General features: G+C 43.4%; 1 protein-coding gene across 3 annotated transcripts in view; it reads right to left on the minus strand.

The window, feature by feature from the left end:
- Window positions 1–15019, minus strand: part of LRRC8B (leucine rich repeat containing 8 VRAC subunit B) — a 68700-nt gene extending 53681 nt beyond the window's left edge. The window contains exon 1 of one of the 3 annotated variants that reach the window (XM_087447861.1): window positions 14876–15019. The gene's annotated coding sequence lies outside the window, so the exon portion shown is untranslated. Of the gene's footprint in view, window positions 1–14405; window positions 14570–14875 lie in introns of those variants that run through there. The other 2 variants (XM_087447851.1, XM_004420869.3) reach the window with 2 other exon arrangements.
- Window positions 15020–16370: the final 1351 nt, after the last annotated feature.

Below are 16370 nucleotides of genomic sequence, written 5' to 3' on the forward strand. Positions count from 1 at the left end.
CAAAATCAAGCAATAGGGTTAATGACTGGTAAAACTTAAAACTAGTCTAAGATTCTCTCTCATGTAATATGCTTCAGTAGATTTGTCTTTTGCAGTGGGTTGACTCTTTCTATGTCACTGATCTCTGTGCTACATCCTCTCCACCGGCTCCCACTACTCCTCCTTCACATCCACGACTCTGGGTAGTGAAAAGTCTGGTGAAGTGCAGGACAATGGGTACAGCAGAGCCGGAACCAGCCGGTAACTCTAGTGCCCACTCCCAGTTGGGCTGGTCCAGTTCTGCCACCAATAAAGAACAAGCCAAGCCTGAAAAACCTAGACCCCTTTTCAGCATTGTAAACCATGGAGGAGATGCTTATTATATCTGCTTTGTTCTGTATTTCTATGGTGCCCATCACCATAGTAACAAGGAACACAGATGGAAAAGTAGGCTAGAAATACCCCAAAATGGGGGTGGGGATAGGGAATATGGAGGAAAGGGCCTTTCACCGATTAGGAGAGACTAGGCTAGAATTTCTTCTATCAGAGGTGTCACAACATTAAGGGGCACTTCTAATGGAAAAAGTAGGTTTTCTTTGTCTTTAAGAGAGCAACAATAGAAAGCAGCCTAAAAATTCACTAAATATCGATATTTATAGGAGGTAGACTTGCTAGATTTTGGAGGTTTTAAAGCCAGATGTATTGTATTAGAAAATCTTGTATGCAAATCAAAACCATTACACAGCATCCAATTTTGGAAATCATGTGTGGATGATTACTGCTTAAAATTTTGGGATTTTTATAGTACTAAAAGTTGAGACATTTGTTAAGGAAGTGTGGCTGGGAAGATAAGTTGATACACTGAATACTTTCCTGAAAGTGACAACTTTATCTTCCAAGTTTTGTATAAAATGTCCCAAGAGGAAATCACTGGGTGGGGTGATGGGAGTGACCGTTGTTTTACCCTAGGGAGTCACTGCCCCTGTTGAAATTGGGACAAAGTCTTTCCCATCTCCACCCCTCTGCTGTCTGTACATTCAGAGACCTTCAAAAGCACTATCAGTCCCTATCTGCCCTTTAAAGTCATGACACGCCCAAGTTTCATCGGTAAGAAAAATCTTCCCACTCCAAGATCTCCATTTTTTTTTCCTTTCCTGCTGTCAGCCTGAGTCCTCTTTGCTCATGATTTTCTAGGACATCTGGGATACTTGGGATGTTATTTATGTTGTTACTGGTCAGGAAATAGGAAAAGGAGCCATAGCAGCTACATAAGCTACTTGGGGAGGTTTTACTCGATGCAAATGAAAATGGTGCATATACACAAAAAGCAGATGCTTTATGGACTACAATTGTTTTAGAGAATTTAACACTCTAGCTACTTACAGATTTTAGTGGAAAAAAGAAATGGACAACTTCGTGGGAATCTTAAGTCTCTGACTCAGCCACTAACTAATTGTGATACTGTGGACGATTTTTACTTTGCCTTTCTCAACTTTAATGTCTTATCAGTAAAAAGAAAGGAATGAAATAGAACAGGGATATGAACTTGAGGTGATCTAAGGATGATTTCAAGCCATGTTAAAATGTTATGCATATAAGTATGTTATTATTATTATGGGAAAGACCTTCAATGATATCTATAATACAAAAAAGTTAAAAATCAATAGATACTCTCTAAGATCTCTTACACACAACTCTAGAATACCATGACTTGAATCAACTTACCCAAATAAACTCAAGGCCTTGAACTCAGACTCAGGTGAGTGTAATATTCAGGTCTTCTCAAAAGTCTCAGCCAGGGGATGCTGTCCCTGCCCATTCTATCTAATCCCCACCACCAACCTCTCTCTAGCCCTTTACTTTGCTTTATTTTTCCCATAGCACTCAGTACATGACATTATATCTTGCACTTGCTTATTGTCTATCTTCCCTCCTCTAGGATGTATGCTCCACATGAAAGGGTTTCATTTGTTTTCTTCTTTGTTGGATTTATTCCCAGTGCCTGGCACAAGGCCTGGCAAATATTAAGTGCTCAAAAAAAATCTGTTGAATGAATTAATTTTCTCTAACCCATAAAATAAAGCATGGCAGAACAAAAACTCAAATATATTATTTTTCTTTTTTAAAAATCTGGGGGCCTGCTGAGAGCCGTGCATTCTACTAAGCCCTTTACGAGCATATCTATCTTACCTAGTCTTCATCTGATCACTTTAAGGCAAGTTTTCCAATCCTTAGAGTTTTTTATAAAATAACACATCTGGGAAAAGGCGCCAGGCTATACTGTAGAAAAAGTCACTTCATCAGATGCCAGATCAGCTGCTAACTTGTGAGGTTTGCTTAGACAAGCCACATATCCCCTCACAAACTGTCTCCACATTTGTGTCACGGGGATAATACTGGCCCCATCTACTGCAGGTCATCAGGAGAATAAATGTGAATGTAAATGCTTTAGTATGTTAGAAGTGATGTACAAACATATACTATAGTAAGTAATGCGGTGGGGGTCCAGATTTGCTATAAGCCCTTGGGAGAAGGCATGAGAGCAGGGGACATCTGTATGGTGTTCTTTCATTCAGGGCCAAGAGCATCCAGGAACCAGAAGGACCCCAGTAAAGGTTCCCTACTAACAGGATTGGTGGTCTAGTGATGACGATTTGGTGATCTCATTGTGGTGACCTGGGTTCGTTTTCTGGACAGGAAACCACACCACCCATCTGTCGGTTGTCATACTGTGGAGGCTGCCTATTGCTGTGATGCTGAAAGCTATGCCACCGGTATTTCAAATACCAGCAGGGTCACCCATGGTGGACAGGTTTCAGTGGAGCTTCCAGACTAGACAGACGAGGAAGAAGGACCTGGCCACGCACTTCTGAAAAAATTGGCCAAGAAAACCCCATGAAGAGCAGTGGAGCGTTGTCTGATATAGCACCAGAAGGTGAGATGATGGCACAAAAAGACGGGGCAGGGTTCCACTCTGACATAGGGTCACTAGGAGTTGGAATTAACTGGAAGGCACTAACAACAACAAACTCACTAGGATGATGGCCAGGCCCATCTCCTCTCCCTTCAGACTACATTACTCCTTAAAGAAAAAATGTCCCAAATCTAGCCTGGGACCAAACCTTTTTGCATGCTGTAATTTACAACCTCCTCCTGGGAAGAAATTAGCTTTCTTGATAAAATGCTGAAGAAATTTTTTTCAATGGGATTAAAACTTGTTCTTAGAAACCAATCACCCACTGACACAGGTGACTGTCAGTCAAGCATCCAGTGATCTTTACTAACATTCTTTTTGTATCTAGTGTAACAATAGGTATAAAAAATTATGTAAAGTTTCTAACTGTTCTAGGAGAGTTTGATTGTGTTCTTAAAATGGATAATGGTATCAAATTAGCTTCCATTGGGTATATTTTAAAAAGTGATATGCTCTAACCACGCTCTTTCCCTTTTGAATATTCCCACCTACCAAGAGGAAATCTTTAAATTGGCCTATTAGGGGCCTTTTCTCTTAGAATTGATAGCTAATTTGACTGAAAAGTTTTCTTTAGCATCCAAACCAGTTGATCTTCAAACCAAGGTATGGGATTTGGGGACCCTTTTTTGGAGGGAGGGGTACTCTGGTAGAAGCTGTTTCCAGATCATCATTAACTCTTCTCTAAAAGTATCTGCTTCAAAACAGCTGATGTCCTGCTGATTCTTTCTAGCCATCTCCTTCTTTCCCTTTCACATTCATCCTTTTCCCACATTCCAAAAGAAAGGCAACCATCTCACTTCTCAGGAGTCTGCTTACAGTGCATTGCCTTGGGGAGTAGAAATCTCCAGGGCTTCAAGCAGAGGGCCATCTGAAACACCTGTAGGGTTATAGATGTTAAGATAGTAACTGACTTGCATGACTGAGAAATCCTTTTGAGAGTCAGGGGAAAGTATCCACTTTGCTTTGGACAACACTGGAGGAAGACCTTATCAAGTTGTTTTAAAACAGAACATTGAAAATCATTTTTGTGATCAATCAGTAGGTAACTTTTGGCATATAACTCAGGAGTTTAAAAAATAAAGTGGAATTATATTGCCTTCGTTCCCAAATACTTATTTATATAGCAAGATTTCTTAAGCACTTACATTTAAAAAGAAGCATTTGATTTGATTATGAAGCCTATCTCATTTTAGCAATAAGTAATATTTATTTATGCATAAACTATTTTTAAGCCCCATGTATCTCACTGAGAGATGATTTTCTAATAAAATTTTACCTATGCTCAATAGTGATTCATCAAAATTCTAATATACTTGTTCTGGTCAACTGTATATTAGTAAAAATCATAATAACTCAATCCAAAAGAAAGGTTATTTAACATTTAGAGCCTTACTGTCACAAGAACTTAAAAAAAATAGAGAGATATAGTGTGTATATGTGTGTGTCACAAGAGTATGATAAGGTAATCAATGAGATTTTCAAACATAACAATGTTACACTGGGATTAAGTTTTATAGGCGAAGGGGAATGAAATGAATTCCACAAAGGAAACAACTATGTAAAATTCCCGGCTATTCTAGAAGAGCTTGTTCCTGTGTTTTTTAAATGGATGATATGGTAGACATGAAATCATATTGGTATTTAATTTAGCTCCCACTGGGTACACTAAAAAGAGTGATTTTTTAAAAAAAATCAATATTTATATTATCAGAAATGTCATCTTTGCAACTATTTAAAATCATGATGAAAAATTTTAGATAACTTTTAAAATGTATGAGGAGAGCACACAGTGTTTCAAAATCCTTTTTGGGGATACTGGAAGAAAAACATTCAGAGACACTGTTCTAAACTGCCTATAAGCCAAGAGCTTGTGTCGACCATCTAAAATTTTGACTTCTAGTACAAAGACAAAGCCAGGATTATTTCAGAAAAGTGCAAAAGCTGTCTCAAGCATCCCCTGCAAGTTGCCAAATCCAGAACTCTGAACACAGTAAATGTTCAATAAACACTAGCTCACTGACAAAATATTTTGGCCATTCAACTGATGTCTATTAACAGCATGTATACAATGTATCTTCCTGCTTCTAACCTTCAAGGAGATTGTTCAAATTTTAGTCAAATATCAGTCAAAAGTATGTTATTGAGGGGCCAGCCCAGTGGCGCAAGAGGTTAGGTGCGCGTACTCCACTTCAGTGGCCCAGGGTTCACAGGTTCCGATCCTGGGCGCCCACTGACGCGCTGCTTGTCAAGCCATGCTGTGGCGGCATCCCATATAAAGTAGAGGAAGATGGGCATGGATGTTAGCTCAGGGCCAATCTTCTTCAGCAAAAAAAAAAAAAAAAAAAAGAGGAGGATTGGCATTGGACGTTAGCTCAGGGCCAATCTTCCTCACACACAAAAAAAGTATGTTATTGAAACAAAGCCCTGGACTAGGTAATAAGTATGCTGAATTTTATTTGCTAATTCTCTCCCAGATATCTCTTTATTTAGTGCCCATAACATGCCAGATATGATGCCTGACCCAGGATGCCCAGGAGATGAACAAAATATTCTTTATCATGAAGGAGCACCTAGGGGGAGGCAGAGCCATTCTCCGGCATAGGTATTAAGATAGGTGTACAAGACTGGGAGGAGGGAATGAGGAGTCTTGGGGGTGGTAAGCAGAGGGAAAGTATCTGGAATGGTCTTTCAGAATAGGTATGCTTGAACTGAGTCTTCAGAGATGGGCAGGTGTTTGACAAGGGGATACAAGCACCTAGATAGAGAGAAGGAACAAAGCCATGGAGTGAAGCCACCTGGGTACCTAGTACCTTCCTCTCGGTATTGCAAATGGTTTAGGATGGCTGGTGTATGGGGGCGTGACTGCACGCTGTGTCCAGGTGCATGCACTGGTGATTTAGAAATGACAGGGTGGCGAGAGGTGAAGCTGGAGAGTTGTAGCAGCAGAGAAAGGAAGACTTTATTGTATGGCTCACCAAGGCATGCAGACTTGATCCTGTGTAAAGCAAGTCATTAAAGTCATGGGCAGAGATGATAGGAGATTTGCCTTTCAGAATGACTACTTTCCTGCAGTGTGGACAACAAATTTGGGGGTGGAAGATAGGAAAGTCTACAAACTAAACTATAGGTGGAAAAGACTCAACACAGTAAAGAGGCTGTGGAGGGAGGGTGCTGATGGGAGGAACCTTGAGGATATGGCCGCTGGACAAATTGGATACCAATTATATAAGGAGCAGTTTGGGGGGAAGGAAGCGAAGAGAAGCCCAGAATGAATTCTAGGGTTCTCTGGGTTATGTTATTGGGTAAATACTATTGCTATTTGCAAAAATATGGAATCTAAAGATGAATAGCAAGTCTTGGGGAAAAGAAAGTATCTTCAGTCCACCAACTCTGGGCCTTGTTTGTTCTATGAGGCAGGTAGCACAGGTATTATCATTCCCATTTTATATTCAAAGGGGTAAAATTTTTTGCCCAATATCACATCAGCAGTTTGGGAAGCTTACTGCACACCAGGCTTAAGAGCAGGTAAACAAGGGAGACATGGTTCATGCTTTCAGAGAACTTATATTCTGGTGGGGGCGAGGGGAATGGAAGATAAACAAGCAAACAATGAACCAACTCTGAAAGGCTTTGATGGGGCAGGTGTGGAAGGCAAGGGTACTTTACCAAAGGTGGTCAGTTTCTAAACTCTGAGGTCACATTTGAGCTGAACTTTCATTGAGGAGAAGGAAGCAGTCCAGGCAGTCCAAATTCATAAGGGAAGAGCAGTCCAGGCAGAGAACAGCAATTGAGAAGTCCCTGAGGTAGGAACAAGGTTGGTGTGCCACTGAGGGAGGAATTCCAAAACCCAGAGCAAGTGGGAATGAGAGCCAGTCCCAGGTCCAGGGGCATTCCTGAGAAGGTGAAGATGAAAGACTTGTGGCACCTTAGGGCCATGCTGCATAGTAAATTCCCTTGGGGAAGCCTGGGAACCTGACCACCACGCACAACACTGTGCACCTGAGAAACTGCATCATGACTCACACACGCTTTTGGAAGACACATCATTGCTCAGTTGAGCACTGCCTATTTCGGCACTGAAAGAGGGCCAGGAACAAACTCATTTAGTTTTGCCTAGAGAGATGAACAGAATTCATCTTAAATTTATCCTCAGAGCAAGAAACAACCTGCAGTCCAACGGCAGGCAGCTCTGCCCCCAAGGCTCAGTCATGTCCTACCACGCTGCATAGAAGCAGGGCCTCCCCAGTTACCCTCCAAGGCTCTCAAAGGGATCAGAGAGGCAACATTTCCCCCAATGATCCCCCACTGGCTCAGCTGGACAGGACAAGGAGAAATGGCACCCCACCGCCAGTGTGCTGAGCTGGGTTCCTGTCTATGCAAACCTGACAGCCTCAGAGGGACTGGATGTTGGGGCTGCCCAGTGGCCCTGAGATAGGGCATCTCGGGCGCCGCAGTCCAGCCAGCATTCTGGAACACGCTGTCCACGCCTCCCCTCCTATGGTCATTTCCTCTGCTGCTTTACGGGCCACATATTCTTCTGCCAGCAGCCTTCCATCCGGCTCCCATTCAGCCAAATGGCTTCAAAGAGATCAGCCCTCCGACCCTCTCTGAAAACATCCTACTTTACAGCCAACTTTCTCAGATCCATCTGCTTGGTGTATCAAAAAAAGTATCTGTATTTAAAACTTGCCAAAATAGCATGAATAAATTATAAAAGAATTAAATTATTCCTGAATCATGTAGCCCCTTTCTGAATATCACTTTGATAAGTTATACATTATATACACTTATTTTAAAGATGGCTCCAAACATTAAGAAATGCCTTCTTTGGGACGATGTTGGAAATCTATGGCATATTCTGATCCATGCCTAAGGGCAGGATCATCTCATGTCTGAGCTCATTTCAGACCACATTCCCACACTATCTCCTTACTTCAGCTCACTAGCCAATTTTTTGTTCCTAAGGTTGCCATTCAACCTCTGACCAGAAGACATCTGCACATGATTTCATAGCACCTGTGCGTCTCCTTCCTAACAACTTTCGCAGCAGCAATTTTTCATTTATTTGCAGTGATCGATTCACCTGTCTCCCTAGTAACCTGCAACCTCCATGGTGGCAGGGACCACATGCATTTTTGCTTACCATTATGTCCCCAGAACCTAGCACAGTGTCTGCCACACAGTAGGTGCTTAATAAATAGCTGCTGAAAAAATATATGATGAAATATATTCATTGGTGGAAATGTTTCAGCTTCTGAGAGTAGATCAGTCAAAAATCATTCAAATCAAGGCTGAAGAAGGTTAAGGCTGAGCTATTCTGTTTTTGATCAAAATACAGGAAAGGTTTTGCTGTTTTGGGGTTTAAACTGATTTTGGAGACAATTCTCAAAAAGTTTGACTAACAATTTAACAACACACATTTGGATATGTATGGGGATGACCAATTTTAAAACTTTTTTTAGGGCTGGCCCAGTGGCATAACGGTTAAGTTCACACGCTCCGCTTCGGCAGCCTGGGGTTCCCGGGTTTGGATCCTGGGCGTGGACCTATGCACTGCTCATCAAGACACGCTGTGGAGGCATCCCACATACAAAATAGAGGAAGATGGGCACAGATGATAGCTCAGAGCTAACCTTCCTCAGCAAAAAGAGGAGGATTGGCAACGGATGTTAGCCGAGGGCCAATCTTCCTCACCAAAAAAAAAACCCACATTTTTTTAAATGGAAATAAAAGTTCATTTTCAGAGGTTGGCCCGGTGGCCTAGTGGTTAAGTTTGGAATGCTCCGCTTCGCTGGCGGGGTTCGGTTCCCAGGCGCAGACTCATACCACTCGTCAGCGGCCATGCTGCAGTGGCGACCCACGTACAAAATAGAGAAAGATTGGCAACGAATGTTAGCTCAGGGCCGACCTTCCTCGGCCAAAAAAAAAAAAGAGTTCAGTTTCAAAAAGCTTCACCCAGATTAGGCCAAATTAAAAAAGAAAAGAAAAGCTACCATTTACTTTATTAGGCACTCTATACACATTGTTTCATTTAATCTTCATATCTGATTCTGCCCCCCAGTTTACAGATGAGGAAGCTGAGGGTGCAAGAGGCTAAGGATGCATACTGAATAAGTGGCAGAGCCAGGATTCACATCCAAGTCTATTTGATTCTAAGACATACATATTTTTTTTAATTTTATTGATTTATTTATTTTTCCCCCAAAGCCCCAGTGGATAGTTGTATGTCAAAGCTGCACATCCTTCTAGTTGCTGTATGTGGGACGCGGCCTCAGCATGGCCGGAGAAACGGTGCATCGGTGCGCGCCCGGGATCCGAGCCCTGGCCGCCAGTAGCGGAGGGCGCGCACTCAACCGCTAAGCCACGGGGCGGCCCAAGACATATGTTTTTAACCTAAGCCACGTTTTAAGCTAAGAAATAAATGCCGACATGGAGTAATAATGTGTTGCTCCCTCTCATGAAAAGGTAGAAGACTACAGTCTGGTACCATTGGGGCAATTGCCCAAGTATTTAAAATAGGATTTGGATGCCAGTGATGTGGTAGCAGGGAAACTAGACAATTCAAAAAAAGGAATAAGGAGGAATATGAACTAATATTTACTGAAAGCTTGTTTTATGCTAGATATTGTATTAGATGCTTTAATGTTAATATTTCTTTTAATCCTAAGAATACTGCACGATAGATAATATTAGTCAAGAAAAAAGAGGTGTAGAATACCTGTGGTGCTTGGCTATTCCAATGTTCCTTCCCTGCTTTCTTCCCAAGGATGTGAACCTTCCACATTTTAGCTGGGCATAAGGTTCTCTGGAATAAGGACAAGATTGCCCAGCTAGGTGAGGTTGCATTACTAAATTCTGGCCGATGAGATGTAATAAGAAGTGTATGTCAGCCTCCAGGAAATTTCCTTAAGAGACCACTGGCCTTTTCTCTTCCTTCTTTCCTCCTTTCTACTACTTGGAACCTGGATGTGATGGCTGCAGCTCCATCTAGGACCGTGAGGTTGAGGCCCTCATCTGATGTATGGTGGATCTAAAAGGTGGAACCAGACTAGGTCTCAGAAGACTGTACAACCATAAAACCAGCCCTGGATTTTCTCTCTATAGACTTTTTTTTCTAATATGAAAGAGAAACAAACATCAATTTGTTTAAGCCATTTTTCTTTGTGGTCTCTGTACCTGGCAGCTAATCCTAACTCATCCAGCAACTCATCCAAAGTGATGCTATTGGGTTCAAACCCAGGCTCATCAGTCTGCAAAGCCCATGTTCTTAGGGAAAAGCCTGAAGAACTGCTGCTTATAATTTGCAGTAGATTTTGGGGGTGGAAGAGTGTAAAAATGCTGAAAAGGAATTTGACAAAAGAAAGGAAGGTTTGAATATGCTCTCAAATCTTCATACCTGAGAAACAATCAAAAGGAATATGCTACTCGACAGAAAGAATGTAGTCTCCATCACAGATGGGAGGAGGAAGATCTCAGTCACCTGCATGGAGCCGGGAACAGAAGAGAAATAGAGTCTGTGCAACTGGTAGCTTCTGTGACAGATGCTGTTGGCCGAAGAGTAGGCATTGTTGAATGGAGCCCTGGAAATGGCCACAGGATGAGAGAGACAAGAAGAAAGAATTACAAGGGACTCTGAAATCGAAGAGGCAGGAGATGAGGTTCAAAGATACAGAGTCTGGAAAAGGACAAGCAGAATCATGCGACCCATACCAAAGACAGCGTAAAGGCCAAAAAGACAAAAGGAAAGGTCAAGGTTGAAGCTCTGACAACTCATTTGTATTCATTTCCTTTACACAGGGTTCACAACAGCATTGAAGAAGTAAATTTAAATTGCGCTGCGATTGAGTAGAATCCTGAATGAGAGGCAGTCATAGAACAGGGAGTTTATTACCCATTGTTCAATTTCTAAGTGAACAGCAGTGATAAGAACTTAGCAGAGAGATTCAGTGATTGAAGTTAGGCCTAATATTATTTAAGATCAATTTTAATGATGCAGAAAAGGAAAAATAAGTTGTTATGTCTGCCAAAGACATTATTTTAAACACTGGAAAAAAACCAAGTCATAATAAAGGTATGTAAGAAGTTTAGAAAATATAGAAGGGAAATAAAGTAGGCAATAGCAATAAAGGAAAAGGCAGCAATATGAAAACAGACATGACAGAAATTAGAATGTATTTTTTGTTGATGTTGTTGTTAGTGCCATCGAGTAGATTCTGACTCGTAGCGACCCTGTGTACAGCAGACCAGAACCCTGCCTAGTCTCTTTGCATCATCCGCTCACGTTCCTGGAGCTATATCAGCTAATGCTCCCTTGCTATTCATAGGGTTTTTATGGCCAGTTTTTTGGGAAGTGAGTGGCCAGGTCTTTCTTCCTAGTCTGTCTTAGTCTGGAAGCTCCCCTGAAATCTGTCCACCATGGGTGACCTTGCTGGTATTTGAAATACCAGTGTCATGGATTTCAGCATCAGGGCAACACGCATCCATCATAGTACGAGAACTGACAGATGGATGATGTGGTTACTTGATGGGGAAACGAATGGTGCAGTGGCGGTGAGAGCACCGAATCTTAACCACTAGACCACCAGGGCTGGCTAGAATGCATTTTACAATTGGTTAAATAAATTCGCTATAATTGCACCTTCCAAATTCCTTTTGAGTGGTTACAGGTCTGAATTGTTTGTGGAACATCCAGTACCCTCTGAGACAGGAAAGCAGTGAGGGACATGCTATATGGAAGGCAATGTAAACCATTCGACCAAGTCTGGAGTAACAGACAAATTCAGCATACATTTGTTTCTGGTAATATTGGTATATGCCAGAAGGATGCTGGAAAGGGGAAACAAAAATAAAATTTGGAAATTCAACTTGAGAGACATTAAATAAGATTTGGGGATTTGGGCCGGCCCCGTGGCTTAGCGGTTAAGTGCACGCACTCCGCTGCTGGCAGCCCGGGTTTGGATCCCAGGCGCACACCGACGCACCGCTTCTCCAGCCATGCTGAGGCCGCGTCCCACATACAGCAACTAGAAGGATGTGCAGCTATGACATACAACTATCCACTGGGGCTTTGGGGGAAAAAAAATAAATAAATAAAATTATTAAAAAAAAAGATCTGGGGATTAGATTAAATAGGCTATTTTTGTATGGGCAGTAAAAAGTCAAAAAGGAACATAAAATACGCAGATATTATCAAAAAAGAGTTGAAAATTTGAAAAAAAAACTTGTTTACAAACAAAAACTTTGGCTAAAGCAAGAATCTTCTAAATATTAAAATATTTTCCCCCTTCAAATTCAGAAAACAAAACAAAAAGATCACAAATTTCAGGCCACTGCAGGAAAATATCTAAAAAAACTTGGAAGACTAACAGAATATTATTCAGGGCTAAAGAGAAATGAGCTATCAAGCCATGAAAAGACATGGAGGAAACTTAAATGCATAATACCAAGTACAAGAAGCCAATCTGAAAAGGCTACAGACTACATGATTCCAACTATATGACATTCTGGAAACAGCAAAACTATGGAAACAGTAAAAATATCAGTGGTTACCAGGGGTTGAGGTGAGGGTGGGATGAATAGGTGGAGCACAGAGGATTTTTAGGGCAGTTACGCTATGATATAATATCTTACTCTGATGATACTACAATGGTGGATACATGTTGTTATACATTTGCCCAAACCCACAGAATATACAACACCAAGAGTGAAACCTAATGTAAATTATGGACTTTGGGTGATAGCGTGTCAATGTAGGTTCATGGATTATAACAAATGTATCACTCTGGTGGGGAATACTGAAAATCTCTGCACTTTATGCTCAATTTTACTGTGAACCTAAACTGCTCTTAAAGTCTATTAAACAAACTTGGAAGACCTGGTATCCTTGGTATTCTTTCCAAGTTATACTTTTCATGAAATTAGTTATACTTTTCATGAAATTAGTTATACTTTTCATGAAATTAATGTTGGTGCTTTCATTCTAAGGATTCTGAGGGGAATGGTGATATAGGGGAGTCTAAAAAAAGCAGATCTTAACAACTAGTCAAATGAAATCACTCCAAATGTGAAAATATTCATGTTAGGCTAGACATGTTGGAACACTTTTCCAATTGAAGACAAACACAACAAGTTTTGAAGAATAGTAAATTTAATTCTAACATATAGACTTTTATTTTTTTGCTAAAATAGAAACATTTTCTTTGGATAGTAGGTATAAGAAAAGGGCTATGACTCAAGTGTACACTCGGTGACAACTCGGCCCCCTTCACTACCTGAACTAAGTAATATCAGACGTGTTAGGGCTTATGTTCTTAAATCACACAGGCCCAATTACCTGTAGGATTAGCTGTCATTTTATATCCTCTTCAAGAGTGGTGCTGCTGATTAGCATAGCCAGGGCCAAAAGAAAGTCACCTTGGCACCACAACTCAAAGAGCATTTTGGGTTCCCAGGAGGTGTAACCTGAACACCTCGAGGGTGCTGGGATTGTTAAATTATACTGCCATTCGACTACTTTTGTGTGCTTCAACAGTCAGATAAAGGCACATGCCATTTAATTTTCTCATAGAAAGCAGTGAGAAAATTGTTTTAAGTTGGCTACATATTTGCAACTTAAAATTTTCATACCGATATCTTTTTATGGAGTTCTAAAAAAAAGTTTTTAGTCAAGGCGAATTTATTCAAGGAAATTCACGCTTTAAAATTTAGGTTTGTCCTTTTCTTGGCGGGAGGCGAGGAGGGGGGGATGCTGGGAGGGAGTCTCTCTGACCGCAAAGAAAAGTATTGCACAAATGTCTTCTGACTAAAGGCAACCTATGGACTTTGGGAAGTCAGTTGAGGACACAGAGTAATGAGCCAACACGGAGCCTCCTCCCTCTGATCTCTCAGCACCTGCTCAGCTGCAGCCTAGGAGGAGGAAACTTCGCCTCTTTTTAAATGGGTATAGGTTTATACCCTATACCCCCCTCTCCCTCAAACAAACGAACGCCAACCTCATCATCAAATTGTAGGTGAACAATGAGTATCCAATAAGAATAAAATGTCAACAAAGCGCACCAGGGCCGGAGGCTAACAAGAGCGACCAAACGCGGACGCCCTGGGGGGGAGGCGGTGAGGGGTGGGGGTCTGCTCTCCTAGGGGGGGCGAGACTCCAGCCTGGGAAACCTTTTCCCCGCAGAGCCGCGTGGACTCACACTCAGGTGCAGCACCGAGACTGCTGGGGTACAGAGGGGACCCCCTGGTCGCGGCCGCCCACTCCTCCTGCCCCGAATGACCCCAGCACCCAGGAGAGGTCCTCTCGGGGGTATCACTCCCTCTCCCACCGAGACAAGGAAGCAGCGAAGCCGCGACTCATCTTTCTGGCCGAGCTACCTGCCCGCAGGCCCGGCTCGCAGGTGAGCGCGGACAGGTAACCGCACCTGCTCGGCCAACCCCACCTGCTGCGTCCCCTTACCGGGTCCTCCGCCTCCACCACCTGGGTCGGCTCGGCTCCTGCTCGGGCAGCCAGGGCGCCCGGTTCCGACCTACGTGCGCGTGTGCAGCCCCGGGTGCGGCGCCGCTCCGGGCGCGCCGGCGGCGGCCCCGCGCCCGCACTTTCCCGGCTGCCGGCCGCTGCGGGCTCAGCGGGAAGCCCCAGCGCTGGCCGGCTCGCCGCCTCCGACCGGCTCCATTGTGACGCGGCGCGTTCGGCCGGCCAATCGCGGCGCGGCGGCGCGAACCGCTGACTAAGTTCGCGGGAGGAGGAGGAGCGGGCGGGGCGGAGGCAGGAGGCGCCGGGGGCCGCGGGGTGGCGGTGGCAGACGAGGAGGAGGAAGAGGGGAAAGAGGCTGCGGCCGCTTCGGTAGCTGCTCCTGCTGTTGATTTTGCAGCAGCCTTGCCCTGAGAGTTTGCCCAGCTTTGGGACCGCGGGGGCCGGTGACTCACCCGTCGCTGATGGAGACAAAGCGCAGCTGCCATCACCGGGAGCGCGCCATGTGGCCGCCCCAGCCCGCTCGCCTCAGCCTCCGGTCCGCAGGCAGCTGTGCATAGCTGCACATCTCGCGGGGGACTGCAAAGAGCGGGGCTGTTTTCAAGAGACGGGAGGGAGAGAGGCTTAGGGCTGTCCACCCGGCGCGCCCCGCAAGGGCGTCTGGAAGTACAGTATTTAGGTGTCGGGCCCCCGCCTTCTCACGTGTGTACCGGAGTAACTTGGTATTTACACATCGTGTGTTGGGCCCTGAGGGAAGGCTCGGGTGGAGCACGCGGGAACCCACTTCTTGCACACACGGGTACGTTTCTTTACACTGCGTGCTTAGAAAGGCTGCAGGGCCGAGCCCCTGTGCGGGAGGGTTTACGGTTGTACCAAACTAAGCGGCTTAAGTTAGGTTTCTGGGCCTCCAATACCGTCCGTCTCTCTGAAATGCCCTTGTCTTACGAGATGGGGAGGGAACGACATGGTAGAGGGGCCGTCCTGCACTCATAACCAGCGTTTACGGCTAATAAACTGCTGGTCCACCCCATCTACTGCTTCACTTGTTTCCCTCTACAGTTAAGTGGCCCTGCGTTTGAAAAGTAGCAACGTGCTTTATGAAATAAACAAAAATTAATCCAAACCCAGGAATTTGTGTTTTTGTCATCTTCGTTCACCCCACCCCTTTCATCCCCGCCACAGATTTAACTCTTTTTGCTCAGGCTATCATCTCGCACACAATGATTCAATTAGGCAGCATTTATAGCCCTGAGTTGCTATGGCAATCACATCCCCATTAAAAAAAAATGTTTATACAGGGACCTCCCAAAGGAATAAAATGAAGGCTATAAAAGACTCAGCATATCAGGCATCCCATTGGTTTGTGTAAGTGAGATTATGGAAAATGGCACTACTGAGTTATATGAGACCAAGTTGAGTCCCACAGAGACTGTTCAGGTTAGGACTACAATTTGAATTACCCTGAAAGGGAATGAGAAGACTTGTCTTTAGGACACTGCTCTATTCTTTCTTTGTCCACTCCATTCCGGGTTAACAGCTATCTTCTCCCTGTCTTGGAGGAAAGGCTGAAAGAGCATTCCTTCATTTGGTCATTTAACAAGTTTTTACTGAGCTTACCCGTGTGAGACACTGTGTATGTACAGATCTAATAAGCTAATTTAGATTTGAGTTTGATCCTCACACTGCTTAGCATGTGGAGAGGGAGATAAAAAATATACATAATTTGAAACATGAAACAATATGTTTCATGAAAACATGCAACAGGGAAAAAAGTGAGTGCTATAAGAGATACTGATTGTAAAGTCATGACATTAAAAATGGAAAATGTCTAATTTTTCCTTCTGTATCTTTGAATGTTTGCAAGGGAATATTTTCTCCCCTTTCAAGTCCATGAACAGATAATCCATTCATTTATCACAGCAATATCACTACCTGTGTGACTTGGGGTAG

This window comes from Ceratotherium simum, chromosome 2 (genome assembly GCF_057802395.1).
Source record: "Ceratotherium simum simum isolate JZ-2026a chromosome 2, ASM5780239v1, whole genome shotgun sequence".
NCBI classification, from domain to species: Eukaryota; Metazoa; Chordata; class Mammalia; order Perissodactyla; family Rhinocerotidae; genus Ceratotherium; species Ceratotherium simum.